This window comes from Pinus tabuliformis, chromosome 2_1 (genome assembly GCF_031772625.1).
Source record: "Pinus tabuliformis cultivar Carrire ecotype Pingquan chromosome 2_1, CPIR1, whole genome shotgun sequence".
Taxonomy (NCBI): Eukaryota; Viridiplantae; Streptophyta; class Pinopsida; order Pinales; family Pinaceae; genus Pinus; species Pinus tabuliformis.
In genome coordinates, this window is record NC_142299.1 from 10,673,099 (window position 1) to 10,687,287 (window position 14,189).

Here is a 14,189-nt window from a genome sequence, read left to right on the forward strand (position 1 = left end):
TAGTAGTTGGCTTGAGCTCCTAGTGATCTTGCGCCGGCTGACCAAGTGACAACTTGTAGTGAGAACTAGTACTTGTGCATACAACACCGACGCTTCCAAGTTTGTTACGAACTACCGGGTTGATAATAGTAAATTAGGCAGCCCAGGAGTTGCAGTATTATTACTAAAATACTGGTGACCATCAACCTTCATGCCTACAAGGTTATGCACACCAGTGAGCTCCTTGTGTCTTGTGGGACTGCCTTCGTGCAAATCCCGTCGTAGTGCGACTAATATTAATTACCCAAGTCGTCCTTAGTTAGGTTCTGTTCATTAATTCCTTAGAAGGTTTTCATACATAAACATACATACAAGTGCGCACATATAAATAAACAGATACCATTAATGCCAAACATCAAAATATAGATCTATGAAACAGATGCACATAATATTGAATCAACTTAGATTTATTAATGATCCTTTTCAAGTTCAGTTCAATACAGACTCGACTCCGCCCTGCGCACTCAACTATAGGGGTCCGTGCACTCAGCTGTAGAATCTACTGGGCCTCTATGCACTCAGCTTCAGAACCTCTACCTGCTATTACGACCCAAGACACTTCAGATCCACTATGGTCTTGTAACCATGCCTTCACATCTATTTTCTTGCCAAAACTAAGATTCCCTTTACACTTAGAGCCTCGCTCTATTTATACAATCCCATGGTCCACGAACCATGGGTAGGCTGACACACTTGACATTAAATTACATTATTTTAGGGTGGAAAACCCTAGACTCTCGTGCTCTGCACCCACATTGCACAGGGTCTTTACATTACATTGACCAAAACTTGGGATTTAAGCCCCAAAAACTTGCTATGGGGGGATCCGCAGCACAAAACAGAGGAACACGTATTTCTCCACTACCAATGAGCCTGGTTAGTACCTCGGTGGAGTTGCATGCTTCACCTCTCTACACAAGAATCCTTTCTCTTCTTTCGCCTTTGTATTTTTTCAAGAGGACTTTGCATAGGCACTTATTTATTTTTGGAACGGATGAGAGATGCTGACTTATTGAGAGCATAAGAGTTTGTTCCTTCATAGAAGCATGTAATACCTTTGACATAGGTTTTCTCCTTTAGATTTTCCCCTTCCTCGTTTCTACTCGTTGGATGGGCTTGAACACACAGACCAGAAGGCTGAGTACAGGCATGGGGCTTCCCAGTGTGGACACAAGTTCATGGTTGGATGAAAACTTCCCTTGCAGACGACTCATATTTTCCGTCAAGACTTCATCGGCGGAAGGTTATAACCAAGCACAAAGAAGATGGATACAATATTGGCCAAGTTCTGCAGTGTCATAAGTGTCTTCATATTTCAATCACATACTCTATTCAAATGCAAAAACATAGTAGTTGGTAGCACTTAGTTCCAGAAACAAAAATAGTAATATATCAAGCAAACAAAACAAACGTAAACAAAAATAGTAAGAAGAACAAACAAAGTAAAAACAAAGATAGTAAGTAAAGAAAACCAAATGAAAACAACAAGTAGCAAGCAGACTATGTACATGGCACAGGGCGCAGCCCGACCTACTGAAAATAATGCTTGAGATCTTGGCCATTGACAGGAAGGTTGTCAATCCTCCCATCAAGTGATTTCAAATAATACATGTGTGGTACAAGCTTCTTATGTATCGTGTATGGACCAATCCACAGGGATTGGAAATTTGTATGTTTTCCCTTGTCTTCATGGGACTTATCCCATTTCAGAACTAGGTCACCAACATCGAAGTTAGCTTTCCCTGTAGACTTCTTATCGAACCATCTCTTGATACGGTTCTAGTGGAGTGTGAATTTTTACTTTTCTTTCATCCTTTCTTCCTGAAGCTTATGGAGAGCATCCATCCTACACTGAACTAGCTAGCAAGGCTTGCGTTGGGATTCTTAGGAAAGCTAAAGTGCAACAAAGTAGATATTTGGTAGAAGGATGGCTTATTTTCCATAAACCAGGAAGTATAGTGAGGTATTCAGAAAAGGTTTGGGTGTTACACAGTCAACCCATAATAAATTCGTCAAGGCGGTATGCGAGTTGCGCTGCTCAGAGAAAACAGTCTTCTTGATTATGTGGATGAGGTTTTTATTTGTGGATTTTGCGAGACCATTTTCTTGCGGGTAATAGTTAGATGAATTCTTTGGAAAAATACCATTATGTAATGCAAAATCATAGAGTTTAAAAGATGAAAATTAAGTTGCATTATAAAAAAGAAGTGATATCGGAACACCGAAGTGTGAGATGATGTTCTGCAGGACGAAGATGATGGCCTCTTGGTCATTCACTTGTTTGAGCAGAACTGCTTCTGTCCACTGTATGAAGTAATCAATTGCTATTAGAATGTAGCGGTGTTGCTTTGACGAATGTGGGAAGATTTCCTTGATGATGTCTAGGCGCCACTGTTGGAATGGTTTGGTCATTGCAACAGGGTACAGTGGGGCTGTTGATCTTCGTGTTCTACCAGTGCATCACTAACAGACTGGGAACTTGCAGGCATAAGCATGTGCATCCTTGAATAATGTGGGCCAGTAGAAACCGATTCACATAAATTTGTGCGTAGTGGTGTTTCCTGCAAAATGACCCCCAGCAGGTCCATCATGGAGATCTTGAAATACCTTCTATTATTCATGTGCCTCTAGGCACCTGAGAAAAACTCCATTACTGTGCTTTCTGTAAAGTACTTCGTGCACCGACTAATATGCTAAGGTTTTAAGGTGCAATGGCATCTTTTGTCTAATGGAAAAGTGAGAGGGTACGGTGACATGATCAAGGTACTGGCACATATCTGTGTACCAAGAGGTTTCTTCTTTAGTGGGTGTGGCTCACCTTATATCATACATCTCAATTTCATGCTCCCAGTCAGTGAGCTCTTTTACACTCTTCGATGCATGTACCGCTTCACCTGCAAGTCTACAGAGCCCATGTCCTTTGATTGTGTGAACTGGCTTGATTTCAAGATCATACTCTTGCAATCCTGTCATCTAGTTTGCATGTCGTTCACCCAGTTCTTGTTGTACAAGCAATGTGCGAACTACTGGGTGAGGGACAAAGACTATGTAGTGATTCTTCATCAAGTAGGGCCTAAAGTGTTTCACTGCCTTGTAAATTGCATAAGCTTGCTTGTCAATGATGGGATAGTTGAGTTCTAGTCCCTACATGCTGGCGCTCATGAAAGAGATTGGGCATTCATCATTCATCTCATTCTTCTGAGTGAGTATTGTAGCTAGTGAATTATCGAAGGTGAAGGTGTATAGTTTTTACATAGAATTTTGTCACTGTCCTTGTACTCCTCTTTCCTTGATCCTGGAAGACCTCTACAATGAACCCTACATGCTTTGCCTTCATGGAGAAACTACCATTATGTCCTTCTTCATGAGAAGATCATTTCCCTTTTGTACCATTTCCCTTGAAACTTCTGTTTTTCCAAATTTGCAAGACCGACGCTAATGATCTTTGTCTCCCCTGTGCCGATGTGCAGAGATTATCACTATTCCCCGCACTGATTGGTATGACTGAGCTATGTTCCAATCGTGCTGGTCCTGTTATGGAATTGTTTTTAAATTAGAGCTAAAGCTTCCATCTCTAGAAGCTCCATAATGGAAGTCTGGTAAATGGTTTGGCCGGATGGGGTCGAGGATGACAGTTTGGGCTCCTTTCCTCTATAATGATGGAACTACCCCAAGGGATAGCTCCTTCTCCCATGAGAAGAGGATCCATCTCCCATCCATATTTCCTATATAAACCTCCCTTCTTCCCAAGCACAAACTAGTGTGAAAATTAGAGTTAGAGTATTGGCTGAGTGTGAATATACTATTTTAGACAACCAAGCTATTACTATTTGTAGCCATCTAGTTGTGTGAGGGAGAAGTGTGTTTGGTTTGGAGTGAAGCCTAAAGGGAAGAATATTTAAACTATTGTTGTTTGGAGCCATCATGAAGTGCTAGCAGAAGTGTGTGGGAACCTGGTCTTGTTAGAGGAATATTGCGACGTCAAGATGAATGGTTGTAATCTCTCTTTGAATATTAATATATGCAACCATCGATTGATTTCCTACGTGTTTTGTTATATTACATATTTGTGTCTTAATGCTTGTTGACTTGTTAAGTAGGTTGAATTGCAATTTTTCTATTATTATGTTTGTGTGTTGTTTCTTTTTACTTGTTTCATGAGCTTGAAGAAGGAAGCGAGAGATTACTGGAGCGAGCAAGTGAGGACATCATCAAGAAGGATAAGAGACCAAGAGGTAGGCCCTCTTGATTGATTCTAACCTAAGGAAATATTCCATAGAATGTATCTATTGTGGCTAGATCCATTATCGAGCTAGAGGAATTTGTTCGCGTCCGCACTTATAATTTTACTTCACCGCAAATTGGCGACTCCGCTGCGGAGATCCCATCTTTTTGTTTATTTTGGATTTCATGATTTCATGAGAACTTTTCTGGTTTCACGTTTTCCCTTTTGTTCTGTTGCTTTTCTCCTACTTACTTTCTTAAGTCTAAAATCCATAGTAGCATATCTGGTCCCTATTTGAATTTTTATTTTTATTTTTTATTAGTTCCCTCGGACAACACGTTTAATCGGTTGACAGTTGTGTCGATCAACATGAATTGCATAGGAACAGTTGCGCTGACCTGCCTCTGGCGCTTGTTGTCAGTTAGGAAGTTGCGCCGATCCATGTAAGTGAAGATTAGGGATAGACCCCAATCTTGGCTAGTGTGTTTTGCTCTTGTATTTTTGACCCTGTGAGCCTTTTGACTGCTTTCTCCCTAATTAGAAAACTACTTTTCGTTTGGTTTTTTGTTTGCTTGTAGGCTTGTCATCTTGCTATTTTGATCGAGTCATTGGATGGCTAGCGACACTAGGGAATCTAGCTAGTCACCCACTCAGCAGCTTGTGGAATCATCGAGTCCGGTTGTAGGTGTGTCTGCTCCTTGCATTTGCTTTTGGTCCTCTCTACGATTTTGACCGCTTTTGCACAAGTTTGAAAAAGTTTTTCTTACTAGTTTGAATGCCTTTTTCCGACATAGATTACATTCTTGGTCTTGTGTTTGGTAAAGTCAGTGTTTCATTGATCTGAATGAAATTCTCTTTTTATGTTTTCATCTGCTTGAAGAGCTTATAGTCTCAAAAAAAAATTCATTTAAAGATTGTATGCGAGAAGTTTGTTTCGTTGTTTCATGAGAAAGTGCGAAATTATAGCTTGTTGCATCATTGTGATTCGCATCTCTTGAAAACTAAAATTGCATCGACATTTGAAAAGGAAGAGAAATTTTTTCATTTCGAAAGGAATGATAGATAAGTGCTTGTCAGGAAATTAGGAATTGGAATGCATTTTTCATTAGTTTATTTTTTGAAAAAGTGAAGTAGTGAAAGATCATTTCGTTTTCAGTTGCTTGATTGTTTGCATTTGATTGAGTAGTTTCTACCCTCTCTAGTGTAGGAATTTCATCGAATTGAAAGGATCTCGTCCAATTTAGTTGCATTTTAGGTTTTTCGAGTAGCATCACTAAGACCTGAAAACTGAAAATTAACTCAAGATAAACTCTAAAATGAATTCAATTTACCTAAGGCGCAATTGACATTAACAATCACATCTAGAAGGTCTAGGCTAGAGACATGTTCCGACGTCTGTAAACCTAGCAGCTGTCATTAGCTTCGACATTTGACAGTGCTAGCACGGATTTGTGCTCCCCATACTATTTTGTATATAATGGGAGACCACACTAGGCTGCAATTCTTTTATCCTTAGGAAGCCGAGTTAGCCGCCTTGCGAATGTGATACACCAAACACAGCATTCGGGGAGATTGCCTGCTCATACTTCTTGGTTCGCTAGGAGGTATTCTACAGTTCATGGTTGCCTGGTAATCATATTTACCTAGATCATCCAGAGTAGTCATTTGATCTTTTTGACTCATTAAACTTAAAATATCATCTGAGCGCTTGTCCTTTTGAGCTCGTTTCCAATCGAAAGCGATAGAGTCATCTTTGTTTCTTTCTCGACTCTTAAAAAATGAAAGAACATCAGTCATTTATGCATCTTAAATAATTGATTGCCCATGATCCAAAACATCCTGTTAGATTTTTTACCAAATCGTGAGTTCCCTTAAAAGGACATTTTAAAGCCTTGAAGTTATTTGTTCTGTCGACTAAGACAAGGTCATCGTGGCTGAACCATCTGGTTCACCCATTTCCTCTTCCTCTCCTCCATCTGAAAGATTTTCCGAGGAGCCACTTCTTGAGTTATCAGAGCCATTTGAGGACCAAAATGTTGAACTTGCAATTGTTTTGAGTGTTCAACCATTATCATCTCGTCCTCCACCTACTTTCGATTTAGGGTCATTTGCTGGTCTTGACTCGGAAACTCCAGATAATCTCGTTCGAACTCTAGAGAACTTGCCAACCACTAACGGTCATCTTGGACTGGTTATATATCCTTCGAACCCTCTATTTGATGCTGTTGAGATATCACTGCAACGCCCTTATAGTCTGTATGATCAACCATGTGTTCCTTTGGAACTATCCCCCAGTGCACATTTGACTATTCGTTGTCGTTTGTTTCTAGACATGTAACCCAAAGGCTATGCTCCAGTCACTTCTCCCGATGAGTCCGAAGTCTCAACTCCACACACTGTTGAGGGGGAAGAATCACAGTTTTAGTTCCCTCCTGAGGGTTTCCCTTATTCAGAAGGTATTCCCGCCAGCTTGCCACACAACTATGTGTCTTTAGGGCACCTAGTTTCAGGCTCACCTAGTGCCTCATCACTCTATCACAATTCTGTTTGGACATTAGGTGTCAGGACTACGTCAGGTACGTTCATCATGAACATGATCTCCCAACTAGTTGTTACTTCAGTCCTAGTGCAATCCACTGTCCTGAACACTCTTGTATCATTAATCCCAATTACGCGTTAGTCTCAACTGGCGATTTCAAATATTGTCTCTGCCAGTTCTTTTGTCCCGTTAGTCAGTGGCTAGATTGTGCCACCGCCTAGGGGTAGAACCTAAATGTCCCTATTGTGTCAGGTGCCACTAATGTGAGTTGCTCACAAGCTCACATGCTTGTTATAAACCAACCCTCTTTTGGTATTATTTACAACCCTACTGACCCTACTGGATTAAGCAATGTCCAATACCAACAGGTCTAGAATCCTAGTGGTCTATCTGGATTGAGTAATGTTCAGTATCAGTAGCCCTATGGGGGTCAAATCTAATACCAAAATCCTTATGTTCCATATGGTTCTCAAGAATTGGTTAATCAACCTTACACCATCCCATCTGGGCAGTAATCTAGCCTAGCTATGGCCAAATTCAGTTCGGTAATTTCTCGGGCACTATTCAAGTACTCTTGCAACAACAAGGAAAACTTTTGCAACAACTAGGGCAGTCTTTGTTACCCCAAGGGAAGCCTTTGTTGCAGCAAGGGATTTCCGTGCAACAACAAGGGCAAATCATCCTACGGCAAGTTCACCTGCAACAACCACAAGCTCAATCCTTTCAAGAGTTACAGCAGGCCACACAGCAGCAGATGCAATATGCTCTGCATACCTCTCAACCCATACCCTCGTAGGGCCAACCTCTACAGCCCCAGGGACAAATTTTGCAACCGCAAGGTCAACCCTTGCAACAAAAAAACCAACGAGGACAGTAGCAACCCTTGTATACCTATCAAAAAGGGCAACCCTTACAGGGATAGGTTCAAGGTAAAGTCCTGCAACAACAGGCGTAGAATCCTCTTATCCAGGGCCAACAGGATTAGAATCCTGCCGGCCAAGGGCACCAAGTACAAAATACCTACGTCCAAGGGCAACAAGCGTATCAACCTTATGCTCGAGGACTGTAGGTCCAGAACCCTCTTATTTAGGGACAAGAGGCCCAACAGCCCCATGTTCCAAGACAATAGGTCCCATACCCATATGTCCAAGATCAATAGGCTCAGCAGCCTTTTAACCCACACGTTGCCCATCAACAACCTATGCATGGACAATTTCAAGGTATTCAAGGTCCGAATCCTCCCTTTGGTCAAGGTAATCCGCAATAGGGCTAGCCTCAGATGCCATATGGCCAAAATCCACCACTGTGGAGTCAAAATCCTTACCAATAGAGATGGGCTCCTCCTGATGGGCCTGCCTATTGACCTCCCATGCCTTTTAACACTCAGTTACCTTTCTTGCCTACACTTGAGTTGCCAGATGTATCGTGTCTTATGAATGATCCGATTCTTCATTTGCTGTACTGACCTCCAGTGCCATCCAAGATACCAAGTGATTGCCCAAATTTTGATGGAAAAGCTAAAGAAGATCTGTAGGCCCATGTGATGACATATCACCTTTGGTGACCTCTGGTGCTCGTCAAACTCATACGTGGACAATTCCATTTGTCTTCATCCTTTCCAACGAACCCTCATGGGTGTTGTAGCAAAATGGTACATCGAGCTACCTCGAAGTACTTTTCATGACTTCAATTCGTTAGCCATGGCCTTTCTCATGCATTTTCAGTTGTCGATTCATTATGAAACGAGCACCTATCTTCTCACGTCGCTTAACCAAGACACTGCGATGCACATCTCTGATCATATCCATGAATGAAGACGTAGACGTCGACCGATCAAGTTTGAGATAGTTGATAAGTTGCTCACCGAATGGTTTACTAAATCATTCATAGCCCCAATTGCTCATGATATAGCCATGGGTGGATGCGACACAGAAGAGAAAGCCATTGCTCGTGCCCAGAACTTGGACCTGGTCTACTCTCAGTCTAGCACTTGATATGAATTATTACCCAATGCTTTGCGGCCATCATCCGATACCGTGACATCGAAGTCACTCCTTGTTCCTCCCATTGATGGAGTTATTGATTTAGTATCCAACGCCCTTGACAAAACTTCTTCCAAACATAAGTAGGTCTCAAACACTGCTTCTAACAGTTCATCTCAAAACCCTCCAGGCCTTATTAAAACCTCATAGGTCCATGCTGTTCAATATACCACAACGGACAAATCCTTGAAAGGAAAAAATAAAGGCAAAGGAAAAGCTAAAGTCGATGCCCCGAAATAGGGTCCTCCCAAATTGTCTGCTGGTGAATCTTCACAATGGAAACCTAAGTATCCTTGCCTCATTTGTGAGGAGGATCACTATACTAAGGATTGTCCACGATGATCTGAAGTTAGTCCTTTTCTCAAGGGGGCCCCTGATGTCCTCAAAGAGCCTTTTCCATCTCAACAAACTCAGATGGTAGACCAACCTCGATCTACTTCCTCTGGATCTCAAGTGTTCATGATGAGCACGCCCATTAATGTGGCTACCTGATTGAAGGATTATCAAACTCCAGCTCCCATGGCAGGGAAAGAAAAGAAACTCCACCTTCTTCTTCTACCCCGAGTTCTGGCCCTCTGAAAATCGAGCACCCTAACCCTGATTCCGCTACACGGCCACCTTCGCGAGGTGTGCTACGGAAATCCTCGTATAATCCCAATGCCTAAGCCACTCAACATTACAATATTGTTGAAGGTTTGGCTCAGGAGTCGTCAGCTATGTCGACTATCGAGGTACTCCAGAGCTGCCCATCACAGCAGAAATTTTTGCTATCAGCTATCGAGGGCATTGATCCCACCAATTCTAATTTGATCTGTTTCGATCTAAAGAACCATGTTCTGTGACTCCCTCATCAGATTTCCTTTCTTATTCAGGTTATCATTAATGAAAAGACCATCCATCGCACTGTCATCGATGAAGGTGCTTCTACCTACATCATGTCAACTGTGTGCTAGAAGGCTATTGGTTCCCCTTCACTTAACCAATCTCCGAACACTTTGGAAGCTTTTAATGGGCGCAATTCGTGACCATTTGGTGTCTTACCCAACCTTTCCATCACCCTGGAAGGCAAGACAGTGCAAGTCAAAGTAGATATTGTTGATGCCAATCTCAATTATAATCTTCTACTTGGCCGAAGTTGGACTCATGCCATGCATGTCGTGGCCTCCTCTTTGTTTCGTTTGATCTGTTTTCCCCATCAAGGGAGGATTGTCACTATTGATCAACTGTCTTTCTTTGCCTCTTCCTCATCTGATGGCAACGTTCCATATGTCAAGCACTCTGGTGTTCCCTCTGAGAGTGTGGGGGTAGGTCTCTTCAAATATTCTACCTTAATAGGGATTTTTCCACTCCCACCTCCTCATGTTGCCTCTGTCAACATGATCTGGGTCAAATCTGATCCCTCGGTCATACCTGCGCTAGATCTAGTTGATGCTTGGGGTGATGTCATGCCGCTTCATCCTGCCGAAATCAATTACATGGAAATTGTTTCGGCTGTGAACTCTACATCATTTGATTCTCATATCTCGAAGATCTCTATCAATATGTATTATCAATCCCCCTGGCTTGGCACTTTGGAATCATCCGATCCCTTAGTCGAGACCTTCCTTACCGATGAAGGTATCATGGAAATCATGTCTCTCAAGGAACCACCATGGATCGATACCTATCATCGCTCCTTGTTCCTACCTCTCCCAATAGTCATGTCTACCTCTTTTGAAGAGTCCTCTTCTCCATTTCCACCACTGACTGTTACTCATGAAGTATGGTTGGAAGGAAATTTGGGTAATATTACCCAAACGATACCGATTGACATTTCTATCAAACCGGTGTCGTTGAACACGTTCATATCGGGGTATCTTGTTCTCCAGACGAGATCAAGACGTATACTCGTCTTTTTCGAGAATCCTATGATGTGTTTGCATGGTCTTATGAAGAAATTCCTAGCATTGATCCCATCATTGTGGTGCATGAAATACCAACGTATCCGAATGCGAAACCTGCTTTGTTCGGTGCACCCTAGAAACTCCGCTGCTATTAAGGGAGAAGTCGAAAATCTTCTCAAAGCTGGGTTCATTTATCCCATTTCCCTTTTATATTGGGTGTCCAATATTATCCCGGTGACTAAAAAACAAGGCACGATTTACGTTTGCGTGGATTATCGAGATCTTAATTGTGCCTGTCCTAAAGACTACTATCCTACTCCCTTCGTTTATCAAATCATTGATTAATGTTCCAGGAGCAAGATATTTTCCTTTATGGATGGTTTTTCTGGTTATAACCAGATCAATATCGCACCGGCCGACCAAGAGAAGACAACCTTTATCCGCCCATGGGTTATGTCCACATACAAGAAGCTCCTTTTCAGCCTAAAAAATGTTGGGGCCACATTTCAACGGGCAATGTCCTATGCGTTTCATGATATTCGCAACATTTTCCAAACTTACTTAGATGAACTTCCTGCCCATTCTCGTAAGCGACGAGATCACCCAAACCACCTTTGACATATTTTTCTATGCTGCAGACACTATAACATCCGGTTAAATCTGCACAAATGTGTTTTCTTCGTGTAATCAGGACGACTCCTCGGCTTCATCATTTCCAAGGACGGGATTCACTTGGATCTACTAAAATTCAAGGCCATTGTAAACTTACCCCCTCCATCTTCACTGCACCAACTCTAGAGCCTCCAAGGAAAGGCCAATTTTCTTCTTCGTTTTATACCCAACTATGTCAGACTAGCTATAAGATTTACCCAGTTTCTCAAACAAGGAACACCATTTGCATGGGATGAGATAGCCCAAAAATGTTTTGATGACCTTAAGGATGTCCTCATAAATGCTCCTCTATTGCATCCACCAGACTATTGTCAAGATTACCTCCTTTACCTAGCTGCAGCCCCTAGCACCATAGCTATGGTGTTGGTTCAAGACGACGATGAAGGCGATGAACACGTGATCTACTACCTGAGTTGGAATCTCCTCGACAATGAAATACGTTATGCACGTCGAGAAGTTGGCTTTGGCTGCCATCTAGGCTATTCAACGTTTTCGGCATTATATTCTCTTATGAATGACTACAGTGATTTCTGAATGCAACCCTATGACCTACATCCTGACTAGTCAGTTGCTGGGGGGGCAAGAATTCTAAATGGATCGTTATCCTGCAAGAATTCGATTTGGTTTTCACTATGGCCAAATCTAAGAAGTCACTTGTTTTCGCGGAATTGATTTGTTCCCTTCCCTCCAAAGCTCTCCTTGCTGGTGTAGATGAATAACTCCCAGAAGAGACCCCTTTCCTGATTATCACCCTTGATCCATGGTACGATGATGTCATCATGTATCTCCATGTCATCACCTGGATTGAACCTCAGGCTGAAGGAAGGCAATGCCAGGGTAACCACAAACCACACTTAGCCAAGTAGCTAGCCCTACTAGGTCGGAAGAGGGCTCTCTCCGTAAGGATCTCAGCCCAGATGATTGGATCATGAAAAGGATATTAGGCTAGGTATAGTAGCACAAGGTTTGATTTGATTTTGAAGGGGTTTTGCTGGATCAGGAGGAGCTGGACAGTTTAGGGCTAGGGAATTAGGTCAAAATTGCAGGGTGTTCAATGGGGCAAGGTAGGCATAAGGTTTAGCACTCTAGGGCTTGATGGGTGAGATGTTTTAAGATTGGTGAGAGGCTAGGAAGAGCATGTGATTACCATGGATCCTTCCCAAACTGTAGAAAACATATAATGGTGAATATTTCCCCAAAGCAGAGCAGTGATGTAATGAATTCTTCCTATCAACTTGAAAACATTCACTTAGAAGCAATGAAATGATTAACGAAATACACAAAACATATTAACATATGATCACAAGAGAAGAAACTGTACTAAAACTCCAAACCACATAGATCCTGTTGTAGCTTATATTGTGTTTAAGCTTATTTATCACTTTTATCACAATGTGTGGTCTAAAAAATCACTACAAGGGTTCAACCTCAATGACGCTCCTTTATATTCTCTTCCCCTACAAAGCCTAAAAGTAAAGAAGTATTGTGCTTGTGATAATTATATATTGAAAATATATATCTATATCTATATATATATATATATATATATCTATATATATATATATATATATATATATATATATATATATATATATATATATATATATATATATATATATATATCTATATATATATATATATATCGCAAAGCACATTGTGCATTGGAAATACTAAAGAGAAACAAGTAATAAGGGCAGTGCTTTGGTCGTGATGCGATCAAATCGCAATTGCAAATCGTGGCGGCAGTTATATGAATCACAGTGGCACTTAACAAGAAAGAAACAAAGTAATATATCAGAATCACAAAAGAAACAAGTGTTGAAGTATTAAAGATCCAGACATGATATATATATATATATATATTATATTTAAAAGCCCGGTGGGTCCGACGTATCCCATAGCACCTCATCTTCCACTGATTGCGATTGTGATAGACAGACCCGAAACATATATACATTGTGTTTTAAAGTCCTGGTGGGTCCGCCACACCGCAGGGCTATAGATGTTGGTTCCGCCGATTGCGATTGCGATGGCCGGACCTGAAAGCATATATATCTTGTTTTATAATTTTAGTGGGTTCGTAAAGCTTTGAATGCATATGTATTGGTTCATTCACCGATTGCGATCTGCGATAAAGATGCCAGACCTGATAGTTTTTATATTATGTTCTATAACTTCGACGCGTCTGTCATATCACAAGTTGTAAAGGATTGGGTCGATATAAAATTTGAAATAGCCGATTGCGATTTGTGATGAGAAGTCAATGGAACATTGGATGGGTGGATAAGATGGGTTATGAAACAGAGTTAATTCTTTTGAGTTCCGCTTTGTGTCAACTTCACTGTGTAAAGGGAAGAATCAAAGTTTGAAATGAATATAAAGAAAAGGTGATTGGTTAGGTTTATTTGTATTTTCACCAATAAGAATACTCCTGACATATATGCAGCCACCTTTCAAAACTTTAGGTGCAGTTTAGAGTTTCAATATTTTATATGTAATAAAGTTGAATAATCTCAAATAGAAAATAATTTTGTAACTGTTATAAAGTAGTTTATTAGCTGTTTCAAGTAATCGGTTTCCAAAACTGATTTGATAGAAGAGATAAAAGCCTGAAAAGGAAATTGCAATGGTTGTTGTTGGAATTTTGGAGAACCTGGAGACTAGGCCACTGTATTCCTGATATAATTGTTGATCAATGAAAGAATCAGAAGTTTCCATGAACTGTTAGGTATAATTTTGTAACTTCTCTGTCATGTGTCATCTTATGTTTTCTTCTTTCAAGTATATTA